Source organism: Aulostomus chinensis, chromosome 11 (assembly GCF_037954235.1).
Source record: "Aulostomus chinensis isolate RoL2024-O1b breed Wild chromosome 11, RoL_Achi_v1.0, whole genome shotgun sequence".
Lineage (NCBI taxonomy): Eukaryota > Metazoa > Chordata > Actinopteri > Syngnathiformes > Aulostomidae > Aulostomus > Aulostomus chinensis.
In genome coordinates, this window is record NC_141330.1 from 23,045,868 (window position 1) to 23,066,068 (window position 20,201).

The 20,201-nt window shown below is 43.8% G+C and overlaps 1 long non-coding RNA gene and 1 pseudogene across 1 annotated transcript; one reads left to right on the top strand and one right to left on the bottom strand.

Annotated features, from left to right (window-relative positions):
• Positions 1–3,081: 3,081 nt before the first annotated feature.
• Positions 3,082–7,463, top strand: LOC147253793 (uncharacterized; annotated as a pseudogene).
• A 4,214-nt stretch (positions 7,464–11,677) lies between these two features.
• Positions 11,678–17,610, bottom strand: LOC147253794 (uncharacterized). Its single transcript, XR_015118436.1, has 5 exons — positions 17,454–17,610; positions 15,732–15,845; positions 13,457–13,553; positions 13,092–13,243; positions 11,678–12,432 (listed from the first exon to the last, which is right to left on the bottom strand). It is a non-coding gene; the product is annotated as an uncharacterized LOC147253794 (long non-coding RNA).
• Between the last annotated feature and the right edge of the window lie 2,591 nt (positions 17,611–20,201).

Below are 20,201 nucleotides of genomic sequence, written 5' to 3' on the forward strand. Positions count from 1 at the left end.
ACCCAAGAGGAAATATCCCTGCTTCACCTTTCCTACCTGCATTGTGGGTACAATCAGATCATACACATCCTTCAGAGATTGGTCCGCTTTTGTTCTTCCACCAGCTCTGACTGAGAAACACAAAGATCAGGTGGCAGAGACCATGCAAATTTCTTTACAATCTCAAGGGTTTTCTCTTATATCAGTGAGTGAAGCAGTCATTGAACGGGTCACAGCACAGACTGTAGTAACTGCTGGCTCTGTTTAACCAGATCATTGTGTTTCCACACTACAAGCTGCTGAAACTGCTTGCTCAGTTTAGAGACTTCTGGAGATGACAAAGATGCAACACTTGTCATACTTCATTGGTTGGACACATCAGAAAGCTGTAAACTATCAAATTCTACATCATCTGGCCATATCCAGCATCCAGCCACATCATTTCCCAGAATGATGCCAGCTGGGGCTGCTTTCGTTCTCTCTTTTAACAAAGGACATTCCTATTTCTAGTGACCTTTTGATGGCAATAATTACACACAACGGGATCACTTCTTCCAGTAGGCAGTTGATCCAATTTTGGGGAAAAAGTACAAATTTTCTGATATTTATTCTGGCTGCAGCATTCATCAAAAATGTGCTTGTGTGTTAACACATATTCATCAGCCAACACTGAAGCCTCACTAGAACAGGTGACTTTGTGCTCATTAACATAGATGGTAATGTAGGTTCCTCGAGCTTTACCTGTAAAGACACACTGCAACATTAAGGTTTGTTTCTCATCAGGCCAAGATCTGGAATCGGCAACACATTCAAAACAAACAGAAAAAGGTTTCTATATCATTCTCATTAAACTCTGGCAACAATCTGAGATTACTGGCAATATCTAAATGTGAACAGTCGCGTTTCAATTTGAAGAAGATGCAGAATTTTTTTTTCTACTGCTTATCCTGTTAAGGGTTGTGAAGGGCTGGAGCCTATCCCAGAAGCCTTCGGACGAGAGGCGGGGTACACCCTAGACGGGTCGCCAGTCCATCGCAGGGCAAACACATATAGACAGACAACCATTCACACTCACAGCCACATCTATGGTCAATTTAGTGTATCCAATTAGCCTAGTCCCCGCTTGCATGTCTTTGGAGTGCGGGAGGAAGCCAGAGTACCTGGAGAGAAAACACACAGGCACAGGGAGAGGCTGTCATTGCTGCAACAGAAGAAGAGGTACCTCTGCAAGCTTTCATACAGGGGTATGAGGTTAGAACTGTGACAAAAATTGTGCACGAAAATGAGACCCACTCAAAACTTTCTCCTGCGTGCTCACAGGACTTGCCATCTCTCACCAGCTTGCAGCTGGGTCTGGGTTGGTCATATGGACTGATTGCAACCTTAACGGTACCTGGTGCAGTGTCCTTGTGAACACAGGGTCCAACATTTCTTTGGTCCAGCCTGGAACTCTTCCTTGTACCACAACCCCAGACCATGGAGTTGGAGATCCACCAAGCGATACACAACCACAGTCACTGGTGATTAAACTAGGATGCAAGGGAAATGAGTTCTTCAGGTGACTGTTGCCAGCCACACCACTGTCCACCAGTTCTGGCTAGCCAATATTCAAGATTAAATAGAAACAATAGTAGAAACAAGATTGAGGGGGCCACAGTGGGCATACCTGGAGCCACACTCTACCTGGCTTCAGAGGCCATGGGGCTCTCGGGATTTAGTTTTTGCCCCCCCACACACATACACACTTGTCATGAGTGGATAGCTGACATTATCCACTCATGAGAATATATTTCTGTATTCTGTACTTTGCCATTGGTCCATGTTAGCAAGAATGCTAATTTGGCTGAACTGAACTTAAGTCAACTCAACTTTATTTGTATAGTACCAAATCACAACAAAAGTTATCTTATGACACTTTACAAGTGGAGTAGGTCTCGTACCACAATCCTTCCATTAATTTACACCCAACAATTCCCCATGAGCAAGCACATCCTGCAACAGCAGCGAAGCCAGTGCAGAGAAGTCAGAAAAGGAGAGAGATGGTCTCTTCTACCAGTTCTAGTCAACATGCGGGAAGCAGTGTTTTGGACCAAATGGAGAGTTTTTAGGGACTTATTGGAGCAGCCTGATAGGAGGGAAATGTAGCAATCTAGCCTGGAAGACACAAAAGCATGGACAAGTTTTTCTGCATCTTTTTGAGACAGGTTTTACATGATCTTAGCGATGTTATGTAGACAAAAGAAAGCAGTCCTAGAGATTTGCTTAATGTAGGAGTTAAAGAACAGATCCTGATCAAAGAGAACTTCTAGGTTCCTTATGGTACTGCCAGGGTGATGGCATCCAGGGTACTTATCTAATTAGATAAGGTGGTCCAAAGGGTTAGGGTTAGGGTTAGGGTTAGGGTGTTCTGGCCCCAGCACAATATCTTCAGTTTTGTCAGAGTTTAATAAAAGGAAATTATCGGTCATCCATATTTTTTGTTTCCTTTTGATGGGCCTTCAGTTTATTCAGTTGATTTGTTTCATGTGGATGCATTGATAAGTACAGCTGCGCATTGTCTGCATATTACTGAAAATTAATTGAGTGTTTCCTTATAATGTGACCAAGAGGAAGCAGGTACAGAGTGAAGAAGCCAGGTTCAAGCAAGCACAAACCCTTGTGGAACACCATAACTGATTGTAGTGGTTTCACAGGGATTATCATTAGCGAGTACGAACTGAGATCAACCTAGTAAATATTACCTAAACCAATTTAGTGCGGTTCCTTTAATGCCAATGACATGTTCACAACCATACCCTTGACCTCGTCCTAACATATGGAATTGAAGCTGAATATCTGGTTGTATTTCCACAGAACGTGCTTTTATCATCCTCTACCTGCATTGTGGTAAGCGCGTGACCTCACTTCTTGTTTGTGCATTGCTGAACGTAGTGCTTTACTTCGTTGTGCTAGCTAAAGTGTGATCATCCCTGCTAATTCCTTATTCGTTGACTAATTACCTGCCCAAACTACATATCTATTTGCTTTATTTGGCCGAAGTTTAAAGACCATCTGTCTTGTAGTGACAGTCTCTTTCTGTAAACTCTCCACTCTAAGCTAGCAATGGCTTCCCCCTCTCGCTCTCCTCTCTCCTGCTCAGTGTGCCACATGTTCAGTTACTCCTCAACTTCCGTTAGTGATACGGATAAGTGCGTTAAATGTAGTTTGTTTGTAGCATTGGAGGCGAGGCTTAGCGAGGTTGAATTGGACATGCGGCAGCTCCGCACCGATGGATCTAAACAATTAGCCGCTCAAGCTAGCCAGTCCCTGTTAGCTGGTACGGACGGTCTTAGCTTAGCCCCTACTAGCGCTCCCCAAACCAGGGCGGCTGGGTGACTGTCCGAAGGAAGCATAGTCCGAAGCAGAAGCCTGCTGTCAGTGACCAACCACCAGTTCACGTGTCGAATAGGTTCTCCCCACTTGGCGACACACCCGCTGAGAAAATACTCTGGTAATTGGAAGTTCCATTCTCAGAAATGTGAAATTAGCGACACCGGCAACCATAGTCAAGTGCATTCCCATCGTCCTCCAGACTGTCCTCGTAATCATCAGGATCAGGGAACAAATCTGCGCACCGCTTGCTCCGGGGTCAACATACTTATTAATTGAGCTCCTTGTATGTCCGTTACAAAATCCAGCTTTTTGTCCATCGCTCCATCCGCTGAGGTAAAATTTGAAATCACTGTACAACACATCGTCCGGAAAATTTACATACTCCTCCTTCTTCTGGCCATGGCACTTGTCTCATGTAGCTGCTGGCCTAACTGTTTAAGGATTTCAGATGTGTAATTGACATATCTCTGCTGGTTATAATAAATATAGTTAATCCAGTTCACATTCTTGTTAACTGTGATCCAGGGTAATATAGATTCTAACTCTTACCTCACCGCTCTTACCTCATTCTGAGCTTTGAACTCTTTCGAGATTCCTGTGGGTAAACCAATACCGTTAAGATAAACTTGTTCCTCTGATGTCCCTTGTCTCTTCTGTCTGGGCAAACCGTTATTATCTTTAATGACCCCTAGCACCTCTTCTATCCCCTTGTATGCGACAACTACAGGCACCCGCAAGCGCACCAGCGTACAGAGCCCGTTCCACCGCTGAGGCAAAATGTTCCTCACGATGTTGTCTCCGCACATCCAGCAGCTGTCCGCGATGGCCTGTGTCTACTCACTCAAAAGGGACACATAAGGAAAGGTCATGGTGAAATCTTCACAGGCCTGGTTTACAGGAACAGGATCCTCATACCGATCAGGCTTGCTCACAAACTGTAGAGTCATTCCTGACTCTGGAAACCATGATACCACCAGGACATGCCAATTGTAACAGCCTCTGTCACTTTCTTAGTAATTTTAACAGTGGTTGGTGAAATTGTTATACCCACTGTAGTAACAACTTTAGCAGGAGCTGGTGTCTTAATTTGAGAATTGAGTGTTGTAGATTTCTTAGTTGGAGGCTGAGTTACATCAGGAGGCGTGGTTTGACTCAGTGGGAGCAGTGCGGCTGGAACCAGTTGTCCTCTTGTCCTAGATTCAAACTCACTCTGACTGACTGCCACTAAGGCTGTCCAGGGCACCTTTACCTTTGTAGTTCTCCCCCCTTTGTAAGTCTTGATAACTTCTAAGACATCTCTCCCACCACTTCCACATGGGGTGTAGGTCTCTCTTGGCTCGCTGGTTAACCTGTGACTAAACAGTTTAGTGTCATGATGAATTTTCTGAAAATGCTGGCATGGGTTTCAACACAGTGTGAATGGGCAATTTTGTCGTTGCATCATGCTTAACCCGAGCGTGGATGTGTGCTGTCTTCTGGAGCAGCTGTGACCTCAGCAGACGCCTCGGTGGCCTCGTCCCCAGAGTCAGGCTACGAGCAGTTCCTCTCATCTCCAGACTGCCTAGTGATTGCAACACGAGGCTGCACATTACTGTCACGCACAACCACATGATTCTCTTCATGGTTTTTCAGTTTTATACTACCCTTTTCTCTACTGGTCCTTGGTGCAATGGCTCAGATGATACTACGTCGTGCTTCCTTCGACCTGGACTGCTGTCGGGGTTGCCCTCAACACGGTTTACGGGCCATCTCTTCTCGGCTCGTGCCACTTTCTCCTATAGACTTCCACGTACACCTGGTACCACCTGTCTGCTGACCATCTGGTCGGCCTTTGTCTCCTTTGCTTTTTCTGTAAGTAAGCAGTTAGTTGTTTCATATAGTCAGACAATTCCATTTTCAATCGTTCAAGGTGTGGAGCAGGTGACGACCTGTAAGCATCTGGTGTGGCGTGAGAAGTGTGTTTCTGTTAGTTTGCATGCGGTAGCTCATTAGTGCTAGTGGCAAAGCATCCCTCCAGTTAAGCTTTGTGTTGGCACAGATCTTACTGATTTTTGCCTTCAGGTTTCCGTTGATTGTTTCAAAAATTTGTTTTCTTAGTGGTGCTACAGTGTTTTGGATGCAGTTTCTATTGCTCTGGGTGGTGTTTGTGTGTTGCTGTTCTGACTTGAATGTGTTTTTCTTTGTCTTTCTGCCTCATGGTTCTCTATCGTTTCTCCCAACTCCTCTTGCAATCTGCTGCGGCGGCTTGTGATTGCATTATTAGGGTTGTTTCTTGAGTTTTCGGAGGTGGAATTATCCCCTTAAATGGGGAAATGGTCTGGAAGGTTGTCGTCTTCTTCCACGAGGGGGAGAGAGTCCACGCTTCCATGAAACCTAAGCCAACCCTCCAAACTTGGATACAGCCCTTTGGCATCTATTATATTAAGTTGCTTACTTGCCTGGCCCTTCTGTTTCCCCATCATATTTTTCAGTTGTATAAGACCTTGTCTCAGATTTGCTCTATACTGTTGACCTTCAGTTTTGAACAGCTTCAAAATTTTCAGCTCTAAGTCTCTCTTTTCCTGACGTTTCTTTGATTTGTCTTGAGGCTTGTAGTCATTCAGTCTGGTCTCCATAGTTTCACAAACCGCCACATCGAACGTGCCTCCCTCTGGCCAAGCATATTCTAAACCCTTGGTTCATTTCTCCCACTTTCCCGAAATTTTCTGAATGTCTTTTTCCAAATCAGGGTTTTTGTTCCCCACCTGTGCTACTGGTGTTGGAAGCATTGCTTCCGATTGGAATTTATTTGTTATGTGTTTGAATATTCTATTCACTTGTGCAATTTTATTTTCAAAATATCACTATGTGTTGGTCGCACTAGGTGCCTTTAATTTTCAATTTCTGAAAAAATAAAAGTACACTTCTCCGGCTTTTGTTGGCACTCTCAAAAGTAGGGGCTGGGTGGGACTACCACGGACCACTACACCTAACTATTTTTAGAAAGATTTTGTCTGGCCCCTCTTCTCTACCTGCGTTGCGGTAAGCGTGTGACCTCACTTCCTGTTTGTACATTGCTGAACGTAGTGCTTTGCTTGCTGTGCTAGCTTAAGTGTGATCATCCCCGCTAATTCCTTATTCTTTGATAAATTACCTTACCAAACTACATATCTATTTGCTTTATTTGGCCTAAGTTTAAAGACTATCTGTCTGACAACCTTTATTTCTGTAAACTCTCCACTCTAAGCTAGCAATGGCTTCCCCCTCTCGCTCTCCTCTCTCCTGCTCAGTGTGCCACATGTTTAGTTACTCCTCAGCCTCCTTTAGAGATACGGATACATGCGTTAAGTGTAGTTTGTTTGTAGCGTTGGAGGCGACGCTTATCGAGGAGAATTGGACCTGCGGCGGCTCCGCACCGATGGATCAAATCAATTAGCCGCTCGAGCTAGCCAGTCCCTGTTAGCTGGTGCTGACCGTCTTAGCTTAGCCCCAACTAGCGTTCCCCCAGCAGCTCCCAAGCAGCCGGGAAACCGGGGTGGCTGGGTGACTGTCCGAAGGAAGCATAGTCCGAAGCAGAAGCCTGCTGTCAGCGACAAACCACCGCTTCACGTCTCTAACAGGTTCTCCCCACTCGGCGACACAAACGCCGAGAAATCTACTCTGGTAATTGGAAGTTCCATAATGAGAAATGTGAAATTAGCGACACCGGCAACCATAGTCAAGTGCATTCCAGGGGCCAGAGCGGGCGACGTCGAGTCAAATTTAAAACTGCTGGCTAAAAGTAAACGTAAATACGATAAAATCATTATCCACGTCGGCGGTAATGACGTCCGACTACGCCAGTCGGAGGTCACAAAAATTAATATTGAGTCTGTGTGTACATTTGCGAAGACGATGTCGGACACCGTAGTGTTCTCTGGACCCCTGCCTAATCGGACCAGCGACAACATGTCGTCGTTCATCGCTGGCTGTCGAGGTGGTGTCCAGCAAACCAAGTGGGCTTCATAGATAATTGGAAAATGTTCTGGGGGAGACTTGGTCTGATTATGAGGGACGGCATCCATCCCACGTTGGACGGAGCTGCTCTCATTTCCAGAAATATGGCCCAGTTTATAATAGAACCAAAACCCTGACAATCCAGAGTTCAGACCAGGAAGCAGAGCTGCCGTCTTACACGCTTCTCTGCGCATCCATTAGGGCAGTTACCCACCCAAAACTACATAGAGACTGTGTCTGTCCCCTGACCACGTCAGTTTACTCACTCCAATTCTACTTGTAGAAGAATAAATATAATATATATATATAATATATATATATAATAATATAATAAATATAATCAAAAAAAACTAAAAAATAAACCTAATCAAAATTAACACAACCACTAAATTAACTAAAAAAAAATCTAAAAATTAGATGTGGACTTTTAAATATCAGATCTCTGATGCCAAAAACTGAATTGGTTAATGAATTGATATCTGACAATTGTATTGACCTGCTCTGTCTCACTGAAACCTGGCTGCGTGATGATGAGCATGTTAGCCTAGCCCAGTATACTCATATTCCTTGAGGCTCTGGCCGAGGAGGTGGAGTTGCTATTTTTGACATGTGTGTAGTAATAAATCCCAAACCCAAAATAAGTTTCAATTCATTTGAAAGCCTGATTCTCAGTTTGTCTCATCCAGCCTGGAAAACAATACAGCCACTCTTATTTATTATTGTGTACCACCCTCCTGGTCCTGACTCTGAATTCTTATCTGAATTTTCAGAGTTTATATCCAGTTTAGTTCTCAAATCAGAAAAAGTCATTATTGTAGGTGACTTCAATATTCATGTGGATGTTGATAACGACAGTCTGGGTGCTGCATTTATATCTCTTCTAGACACAATTGATTTCCATCAGTCTGTTCATGAACCGACTCACCGTCACAACCACACCCTTGACCTCATCCAAATATATGGAATTGAATCTGAACATCTAGTTGTATTTCCACAGAACGCGCTTTTATCAGACCATCAATTAATCACTTTTGAATTTGCACTAATCAGCTACACTCCACTCAGAACGGTGGTTTCAAGATGTTTGTCTGATCAGGCTGTAGCTAGATTTAAGGAAGCGATTCCATTGGCGCTAAATTCAGTGTTATGTCCCATTGTTACAGAGGACACTGTTGTCAACCTTAGTCCCTCCCAAATTGATCATTTTATCGATAGTGCAACAGGCACCTTAAGAACAACTTTGGACTCAATTGCCCCACTAAAATAGAAAATCTATAAATCCAAGAAAACAAACACCTTGGTACAATTCAGAAACCAGACACCTTAAACAAAAAACCCAGAAGTTAGAGAGAATATGGCACTCCTCCAAACTGGAGGAGTCTCATATAATCTGGCAAGACAGCCTTAAAAGTTATAAGAAAGCCCTTTGTATAGCTAGAGCAGCTTACTACTTGGTACTAATAGAGGAGCAGAAGAGCAACCCCAGGTTCCTCTTCAGTACTGTAGCCAGACTGACAGAGAGCCACACCTCTACTGAACCTAGCATTCCTTCTTCCCTGGGCAGCAAAGATTTCATGGACTTCTTTAATTACAAAATTGTCCTTATTAGAGAGAAAATTCACCTCCTCCTGCCATCAGCTGACAACATGGCACCTATGACATCAGAAGCCTTAGAGGCAGCTATAGAACCAGACATACACTTTGACAGTTTTCCCACCATTAGCCTTCATGAGCTCAGTTCAATAATTTCCTCCTCTAAACCATCCACCGGTCTTCTAGACCCCATCCCAACTAAGCTGCTTAAGGACTCTCTACCCCTCATTAGCACCCCTCTCTTGGACATGATCAATGTGTCGCTGTTATCTGGTTACGTCCCACAGTCCTTTAAAGTAGCAGTAATTAGACCCCTTCTCAAAAAAGCAACCCTGGATCCAGAAGTTTTGGCCAACCACAGACCAATATCAAATCTTCCTTTTCTCTCCAAAATTCTGGAGAAAGTAGTTGCTAAACAGCTGTGTGACTTTCTCCACAGCAACAGCCTATTAGAGGATTTCCAGTCAGGTTTCAGGATTCCATCATAGCACAGATACAGCACTAGTCAAAGTTACCAATGACCTCCTACTAGCATCAGATGAGGGACTGGTCTCTGTGCTGGTCCTATTAGATCTTAGTGCAGCTTTTGATACCATTGACCACCATATCCTTCTGCAGAGACTGAAACATGTCATTGGCAAGAAAGGAACTGCACTAAACTGGTTCAGGTCATATTTACTTGGTCGATCTCAGTTTGTACTAACTAATGATAACCCCTCGGAAACCACTGTAGTCACGTATGGTGTTCCACAAGGCTCTGTGCTGGGACCAATCCTCTTCACTCTTTATCTGCTTCCTCTCGGTCACATTATTAGGAAACACTCAATTAATTTTCACTGCTATGCTGATGACACATAGCTGTACTTATCAATGCATCCTCATGAAATGAATCAGCTGACTAATCTGGAGGCCTGTCTAAAGGAGATAAAAACTTGGATGACCCATAATTTCCTTCTATTAAACTCTGATAAAACTGAAGTCATTGTCCTGGGTGTAGAACATCTTAGAGACATCCTATCTAATGAGATAGGTACCCTGGAAGGTATTACCTTGGCCCCCAGCACAACCGTAAGGAACCCAGGAGTTCTTTTCGATCAGGATCTGTCCTTTAACTCCCACATTAAGCAAATTTCTAGGACTGCTTTCTTTCATTTACAAAACATTGCTAAGATCAGACACATCCTGTCTCAAAAAGATGCAGAAAAAAATAGTCCATGCGTTTGTTACTTCCAGGCTGGATTACTGCAATTCCCTCCTATCAGGCTGCACCAGAAGGTCCCTAAAGACTCTCCAGCTGGTCCAAAATGCCGCTGCCCGCGTGTTGACGAGAACTAGTAGAAGAGACCATGTCTCTCCTGTACTGGCTTCTCTGCATTGGCTCCCTGTCAAATTTAGAATAAAATTCAAAATTCTCCTTCTAACATACAAAGTCCTCTACAGTCAGGCTCCTTCATACCTGACAGAGCTCATAGTCCCCTATTACCCAGCCAGAACCCTTCGCTCCCAGGATGCGGGGTTCCTTGTGGTTCCTAGAGTTTCTTAAAGTAGAATGGGAGCCAGAGCCTTCAGCTGTCAGGCTCCCCTCCAGTGGAACCGGCTTCCAGTTTCGGTCCGGGATGCAGACACCCTCTCGACCTTCAAGAGCAGACTAAAGACCTTCCTTTTTATCATGCTTATAGTTAGGGCTGGTTAGGCTAGCCCTTAGATATGCTGCTATAGGCTTAGGCTGCTGGGGGATCTCCCATGGTGCACTGGGCTTCTCTCTCCTCCTCTCTTCCCTCTCTGTCCTCCTATATGTGTCATACATATATCATACTCATACATATTACTAACTCGTCTTCTTCTCCGGAGCCTTCAGGCTCCCCTCATCCCAGATCCTGGGTGCTGCTGGAGGAGGCTGCAGAACTGGGGCCTCATGTCTCAATACTTGCATGGATCTCATACTAAAAAACTGTAGTCGGAAGAATCGTGAAAGTTGTGTGCGCACAAAAAAATCCAGATGATCAATATGTGCGAGCACTGGAAACCACACACGTTTCGTTGATACATCCCAATCAGCGTGGAATTGAGCACAGATGTCAGAGCGACCGGGCCCTCCCCCGTTACGCCCACCTATAAATACGCAAATTCATTTAAATAGGGTATCCGCGGTCCGCGCTCGCAAAACAATGTCAAAGAAAAAGAGGCTCACGGCGTGGAGCTGGAGGTGCTGGTCGGGAAGGTGGAGGAGAGACAGCAGAGTTTGTTTGACATCCTGTCCAATGGTGTCAGTATAAACAATAAACGTAGTGAGTGGGATAAGAAGTGCGAGAGGATGAACGCACACCCACGAGATGAAAAAAAGTGGTCGGACCTGTTATTGGCTAAAGTTCCCTTCTAATCACCAGTTTATGTTTATCATCATGTTCATACATCTTAACCTCTTCTAATGACAGACAGAACGAGTCGCTGCGTACGCTCCTCCTTTACTGAACGATCAAAGTGAAAGCACAGTTTTCCTCACCAAACCTGCGCGAGCATAAGTACGTCATAAGCTTGTACCACTGCTCGCGCTCTGAAAGATTTCCTCTCTATTTCTAATGCATGTATTGCGGCTAATTGACGACCACTAAAATCCATGAGCCGCTGTGGGCTAAACACCAGAGATAATTGTTGACGCGCACATTGAACAGCCACTCTTGTTTCCTGGGCTCTGTTTGTCACTTTATTTACTTTTTTTAACGCAGAAGCCCCAATAACTTACGGGCGCCCTTAAAAGGATAAAAGTAAAGCACACATCTTACACAATGTATGTCTAAAGCGAAGCGGTCAACAGCGAGTTTCACCCTGACACTCACCCCACGCCATGATCCAAGCCTAGCCCCGTGAACAGGTAAGTGGAGTTAGAAATGACAGCGGAGTCCAACCCACAGTGACACACCATCAACCAAAGTGCCAATGCAGTGTGCCCACACAAACCAAACCTTTGAATATTCAAACTTACAGATATGGCTCCTACATTCCGGCCCCTAATTATGCTCAAGCAATAATTACACAACTACTAACATGTAGGAGACAAACTTAGAAAAATAATGAGTTAAACCACATCACATACAAGACAGTCCTTACCCAACAACCTAAAATCTGTAGCAATTAGCAAATAATCCTTCAAATCTAAAAATCTTCAGTACAAATCCATTCACATGCATAAGTGTCCAAGTCAATGCAAATTGTTCATATCTACAAAAGGATGAGAAGTCAATGCAGCTCTTCATGACTCCTCCGCTTCTTGAAGAAGGCACACCTTAGTGATGGGCCTGTCCAGATAACTGTTTCTAGTCTTGATGCGAATCTGACGCACAAATCCTCCCTTGTCAGAAACAGCACGCACAACCCTTCCAGTGAGCCACGAGTTGCGAGGAGCAGAGTCGTCTACGATAATCACAATGTCTCCAGGAACAAAGTTTCGTCTGGTGCTCTGCCACTTCTGGCGCTCCTGAAGTTGCGGCAGGGTGCAGGAGCGATCCGAAAATTCTAAAGGAAATGAAAAGGTTAGGCTAAATAATTGCATCTAATAAGTAGTCTACACCAGTGGTTCTAAACCTGTTGGTTGGGACCCCACGGAGGTCCCCCAGGTGACATTGAAGTAATCATTTAAGGACTTAAGACCCTCAAATAAAAACACCATTACTGCTACTTTCACAATATTTATCTGTGGAACAGAGTCAAACAAAGTGTGTGTGTGTGTGTGGTCCTCAGTTACAATGATTTTTACGTCCTGAAAAGCCTGAGAATCACAGTCTACAGTACACCACTGTTTCCAAAACACTGGGTCGGAACCCATTTGTGGGCCACAGATATTTTTATGTCCCCTTTTTTTGTGTCCCATTTGTTTTTCCTACATTTTTTAATGAGTGATCATTTAAAAAATAAATCAAACAGATTCCAAAAAATCTGTCATTTTCATCAATTAATCCCAAATTAGATGTTTTTTCTGTTTCATTTCTTGAATAAATGAAAGGAAAATCCAAAATTCCATAAATGTAGAAAACAAATCTTTAAAAACTAGTGACAATACCTGATCTACAAGCTCTCAACGCGGGGCATTTTCACTAGTTGGGTCCTGGGCGAACGTCTAATTTCTTTTTTGGGTCACTGGCTAAAAAGTTTGGGAACCACTGGTCACAATATACCTGTGGTTAGACTTCACCGTCATTGGAGTAAACTGTGAGGACCACATTGCCCTGGCCAATGACGTCACTGAAGATGTCAGCATCAACCTCGGTGCCAGTTGCATCCTTATATGTGAGACCTGCTTCTGGTGGCAGGCAAAATTTCTCTTTGACTGTAAAAGACAGAAAAGCGCATTCAGGTTGATCACACAGTCACTGTACTGAATGGAGAGCACAACTCTTCTGATTAACAATTTGAATGATACATTATGCAGTACATGCAGTAATGGGAATTCAACTAGATAAAAACTAAACTAGATAATTTCTTAAATCAGTGATCTCAACCTTTTCAAACATTTACAATCATTGGTGGCCTTTGTCATTACCTTTATCATGGAACTGCAGAAAGTCAAACCGCCCTTCCTCCACTTTCACATACTTCTGTTGTGTTTTATATTTATCAGTGACCAACATTGTTCAGACCTGCAATAAAGTCAAGCAAATGAAACCTGAAATAATTAAAAATGAAGCAGACTACATGCAAAAGTTATAGTAGGCTAAAAAAATACATCTTTGTTTTCATCCGTGTGAATTGCAAGACTACAAAGCACGATTAGAATCAGGGCTTGATGCTTAGCACCTAGCCTTGCAGGCCAGCCACCCCTCGGAACGCTGATTTATATTTGCCTTCAGATGTGAGGCAAAAGTAGGCTAAATGACCTTTAGGCTAGATAGCGAGGCAACTTAAGCCTGATTTATGTTTCTGAGTCACGTCAACGGCGTCGCAGACCCCTACACGGACCCTACGCCGTAGCCTGATACGCGCCTCCAAAAAATCCTGACTACGCGTTGCGTCGACACGTGGTGATGTGAATGTCAAGGACTGTGATTGGTCCACTCAGAACGTAATTTCCGGTTCAGTTGCAGCCCTATGGTCGCAGCACGACAACACCGCCATTTTCAAAGTTTCTGTGGTGAAAGCTCCAAGAAAAAATGCACCAAGCCGAAGAAAGGATTATTGAGGAGGTGTGCGAGTACGACCACCTCTACAACTCCTCTTTGTGTGTGAATTGTTGTCTGTGACCGGAAAAAAAACAAGGAATCCGACATACAAAGACAAAACCACACCCTCCTAGAGGCTTGGCGCTGAATTGCAGAACGCGTTCCCTTGACACAGAACTATAAATGGTCAGTGACAGCGTCGCGTCAATGGCGTAGGTACGGCCTCGATGCGACACAGAAGTCTAAACCAGGCTTTAGGCGTGTGGTAAGCCCTTCATATTTGCGGTAGAACGTTTATGCAGACATTGCTCACTGTAAATGCGGCCTTTGCAGGGACACCCAACTGGGTTGCCTCGAATGTTAATGAGAGACAAGTCCAGCATCTTGGGCTATGCAGAAAGTAACCAAACACAGTAGCCTACTACCGAGCCATTTGAAGCCTTTACAGCAGAGAATAAACATGCAAGCATTTGGCTTCATCTTTTTTCATTGTAAATGGCCAAGCTACAGACCACAAACAACCTGTTCACCACCAGGCTACTATCATGCCAAACATTTGTCAAGAATGGGCCACAACGCCACATCTCTGTGGATGTTTCCTTGTCGCTGCATATTGCAGTTTGCAGCACACATTTACTATAATTTCAAAAACCCTGCACTTACTATGAAATTTGTGTTGTACACCAAAAAACTTTTTGATAAAACGCCAGCACAGCACCGTGTGTTTGTCAGGGCTCATCAGTTCAAAATGAGGTGCAGAAGTGTGGGCCGCGGGAGGAGTTTATTCATGTCTCTCCTGAGTTGAATTAACACTGATGTCAATGCGATGTTTAAATCAGAGAGTGTTAAAAATGACACCTTGGGAGTAAAAATCAACTCCAGGGCGGAGTGATTTGAATAAACTATTAAAAGTAACTGCTAACACTTAACCATTACACCAGACAGTGTTAAACCAACACTTTGGGAGTAGTATTAACACCGATTTCGTCAACCATATTGAATGACTCTAGACACTTATCCATTACACCAGGAAGTGTTAAATATTACACTTTGGGAGTGGTATTATCTCAGGACTGAGCTGAGTAACATTGACGTGATCATCTCTTTCAAATAACTCCAACACTGAACCCAATTTAAATACAATGTGTTAAATTGACACTTTGGGAATTGAAATCATCTCTGAAATGTTTAACCCTGACATTCCAACTCTTTAATTTTTGCTGTACAGCCAAATATCATCATTACTTCACACAGCGCTTTAATGACATCATGTTACATAAAAAAAAAGGTACAGGCCACACTACAACAATTATCTAAATGATAAACCAACAGGCAACTAGGCCAAATTTATTCCCCCTAAACTGCCTAATAGGAGACTAAACTATCCATCTCACCCTAGTCTTCTGTGCATACTAGCGGTGGGTACTTATGCACCTAAATACCGTTAGCCTTGAACAAGACAAACAGCCTTAATACAAGAACTACGGCGGCACTCCCGAGCCGATGGCTCCACCCGCTTGATGACACGAAAATAACAAACGGCTTTATGACAAAAAAACAGTACAACCACCTTATGTGGATATACTGCTAAAGCCTGCCAGGGGAATAGATTAGTTTACAAATAATCACCTGTTGTGTAGCATATGTGTGTAGCCATACCTTATATCAGCAGCTGTGACAAGCGAGCCGAAGTAGGCAGGCTGGACAATGCCTGAATGAAATACACCGGCGATGAATGAACTTTAGCACTCCACACAGCGCGCTCCAATTTCCCTGATTGAAGTGTCAGAAATGATCCAAGAAATCCAGCATCACCAAAATTTTCCGTGGATCAGCACTTCAAAACATTCGCTGTTGACTTATATTGCAGCTAATTGACAACCACTATCCATGAGCCGCTGTGGGCTAAATACCGGAGATAATTGTTGACGCGTACAATGAACATCCACTCTTGGTTCCTGGGCTCTGTTTGTCACTTTATTTACTTTCTTTAATGCAGAAGCTCCAATAACTTACGGGCGCCCTTAAAAGGATAAAAGTAAAGCACACAATTTACACAATGGATGTCTAAAGCAAAGAAAACTGTGCTTTGTATCACTTTGATTGTTCAGTAAAGGAGGAGCCAACACTTTTCTACCATAGTCATAAAACTTCAAATACGCGTAGCGACTCGTTCTTTACATCATTAGAAGTGGTTAAGATGTATGAACATGATGATAAACAGCACTGGTGATGAGAAGGGAACTTCAGCCAATAACAGGTCCCACCACTTTTTTTCTATCTTGCGTGGGTGCGTTGGTCTGAACCCACCACGTTCACCCTCTCACTTCTTATCCCACTCACAACGTTCATTGTTTATACTGACACCACTGGGCAGGCTGCCAAACAGAATCTGCTGTCTTTCCTCCACCTTCCTGACCAGCTCGCACGCCGTGAACCTCTTTTTCTTTGACATTATTTTGCTAGCACGGACAGCGGACACCCTATTTAAATAAATTTGTGTATTTAGAGGTGGGCGTAACGGGGGAGGGCCTGGTCACTCCGACATCTGTGCTCAATTCCACGCTGATTGGGATGTATCAAGGAAACGTGCGTGGATTCCGGCACTCGCACATAATCATCCGGATTTTTTTGTGCATAGCAACTTTCGCGATTCTTGCGACCGCAGTTTTTTAGTATGAGATCCACGCTAGAACCGATACATGAGGCCCCTGGAGCAAGGGTTGTTTTTTTTGTTTTTTTGAGAAGATGTTTTGTCATTGCTACTTTAAAGGACTGTGGGATGTAACCAGACAACAGCGACACATTGATCATATCTAAGAGAGAGGTGCTAACAGGGGTAGAGGCTCTTTAAGCAGCTTAGTTGGGATGGGGTCGAGAAGACAGTAGGCTTGTCACTATACCAGAAATTTAGTAGTCGATATCAATACCACTTAAATTCCACGATACTCGATACCACAAATTTAGGCTCAGGCCCTAATAAAAAATAAACAATAAATCCCCTGTAGTTTAACCTATAACTGCGCATGCGCGCGCGCGCGCGCACACACACACACACACACACACACACACACACACACACAATCCTAACCTAAAAAGAGTTACAACTCAGAACACTGGCTAAACAGCAATGCCAGCCCTCTCAAACAAAGAATAACATTTGATCACATGCATTATTTCGGGGTGGTTTAACGGTACTTTAGGCGACCCAGTAAATGAGCTGCCAGACAACGTCACGTAACTATTATGCGGGACAGACGAGGCTGGACATAACGTTCATGTTACTTTGCCAGGCAACTACTTTATTATGGGTTCATCTCATCATTGTAACGTTATTAGATATGAGCAACAATGGTAACACGTGAATTCAAATGCACTCACCTTGAATTCTTTTTACAAATCTGGATGTTTGTCTTTTAAATGCTTTGCCAAGTTTGATGTGTTGCTCCCCCTCGCTGTGGTACGGTGATGGCATTTTTTGCATATCGTTTTTTGCGGATCACTAAGTAATCCCTCCTCATCAGCCTCGAATCCAAAGTATTTCTATTCGTGACTTTTGGTGTTTTAATTGAGGGGCAGCTGTCGCTTTAGTTGACGACCCAGATGCGTGATCAGCACCGTGGGAGGGTTGCCAGATAATCGCTCATTTACAGCCAAAAATCAAGGCTAAAGAAGTGGCCAGATCTGGCTCCTCGGTACCACCGGTACTTAAGGTATTCTAGAAAAGTCAGTACCGTCACATCCTGGGCGGCATGGCTCAGGGGTAGAGTGGCCGTCTAGCAACCAAAGGGTCGCTGGTTGGATCCTCGACCCCGGTGACCATGTCAAAGTGTCCTTGACCAAGATACTGAACCCATAATTGCTCCTGATGAGTAGGTTGGCGCCTTGCATGGCAGCGTCCTCCATCAATGTGTGAGTGTGTGTGTGAATGGGTGAATGAGATGACACTGTAAAGCGCTTTGAGTACCGCTAAGGTAGAAAAGCGCTATATAAAATTGAGTCCATTTACCATTTACCAACTTGGTATCGAAGTATCGGTTCTCGTGACAAGCCTAGAAGACAGGTGGGTGGTGTAGAGGAGGAAATTATTGTACTCAGCTAATGAAGGCTAATGAGAGAAAAACTATCAAACTACAGTATGTCTGGTCCCACAGCTGCCACAAAGGGTTAGAAGACAAAAACCATCCATCCATCCATCCATTTTCTTCCGTTCTTCTTATTGAGGGTCAGGGGGCTGGAGCCTATCCCAGCAGCTTCGGGCGAGAGGCAGGGTTCACCCTGGACAGGTCGCCAGTCTATCGCAGGGCCAACACATATAGACAGACAACCATTCACACTCACATTCATACCTACAGTCAATTGAGAATATTCAATTAGCCTAGTCGCCATTTGCATGTCTTTGGACTGTGGGAGGAAGCCGGAGTACCTGGAGAGAACCCATGCAGGCACAGGGAGAACATGCAGACTCCACACAGAAAGATCCCATGCCCGATCTGGGACTCAAACTCAGAACCTTCTTGCTGTGAGGTGACAGTGCTGACCACCGCACCACCATGCTGCCAGACAATGAAACCAATAATATCAAATTACTTACACACAACTATTTCACTTGTTTTATTGTAATGTTATCTTACCTGTCAAGCAAGAAGAAAACCACACCCACATCACTTTGAAGCTCCAAAACAGAGTGAGCAGTCCCTACAGTACTTGAATGTACTGCCAAAGTTTTCCCTTATTTTCAAATGTTTGTCAGTCACATTTGGCCGTCATTTCCCTGATAGAGAGCAACCAGAGGAACCTCACAAGATTGTCTATGATTGAGGAAACCATGGAAGATGAGAATTTCAATTATTTTTATCTTAAATAAAATCATTGGCATTGACAACTTCTTGAAATACATTTTAGAATCAATACTTCTTATCTAATGTATCTTTAATTAATACATGGCATGTCGATAGAGATGCACCCTGGACGGGTTGCCAGTCCATCACAGCAGCATTGATGATCATACTGAGTGGGAACTTGTTTGCGGTGGCGGGTTGTCGATCCTGGACGGTAACAAACTGTGATCGCGCTCACTTCCATCGTTGTGATGCTGAAGTTAATAAACATTCGATCATGAGTTTTCATGCGTGGCTTTCCGCTTCTCTGTGTGTATTGGACGTGCAGCTTTAGCAGATTTAAGCCAAGCTGGACAGCATCTTCAGACGCTGCCGCTTCGGCCAACACGTTGATAGCGCCACTTCTGCGTTTATGAAGCCCGTTGCCCCACCCATTCACTACAGCAGCAATGTCATGTCAAGTTTATTTCTTTTCATTGTTCTGACTAGTCTAACCATCTGGCAGGCCATTTCTTTTTGACTGAAAGGCCACTACACCGGCATTTGCTGACCACCAATTGAGAATATCCAATGAACCTTGTCCCCTCTTGCATGTCCCTGGACTGTGGGAGGAAGCCGTAGTACCCGGAGAGAACCCACGCAGCAATGGGAAGAACGTGAGATCCTATTTAACTGTCTATTTCTTTCTACTGCTGGGAAACTAACCTTGTTCTAGTCGTATAAAATGGATGGACCACCCTCTACTGGTAGAATGTTTCCATTGCATGAGATGGTTTCAATCTTTTGTGGATTTTTTTTTTTTTTTTTTTTTTTTGGCCAGTAGGTAGCTCGTAGGTGGCTGGCTGACAAAGATAGAATGTGCCAAGTGTCACGTTTCCTTGTACATCGGTATAGGGTGCACTATGGATGCTCATAATGCCAGAATGAACGCCGTATCATTTCAGGTAGGATTTTGACACTACGATCGCTGATCACTTTATTAATGTCTATTATAAATGGGAGTTAGACGGGTTGTTTGTGTCTATCAGATTTTGTATCGGACATAATTTAAAACCTGTCCGTTGCCCACATTGACACATTTCACCCAAATATAAAGAGGTCTAATGAGAATATAACACAATGAGAACTACTTTCACATCAATGGGCATGATTTTTTTTTTTTTTTTAAAAGAGAGACGGTTTTAGATTATCTTTTTTTTTAACTACGCGCTGGGCACACTGGGAAATTAATATGTTACGCGAGTTGAACAGTCAATGAGCTGAGAACTACATTTCCCATGACACAAAG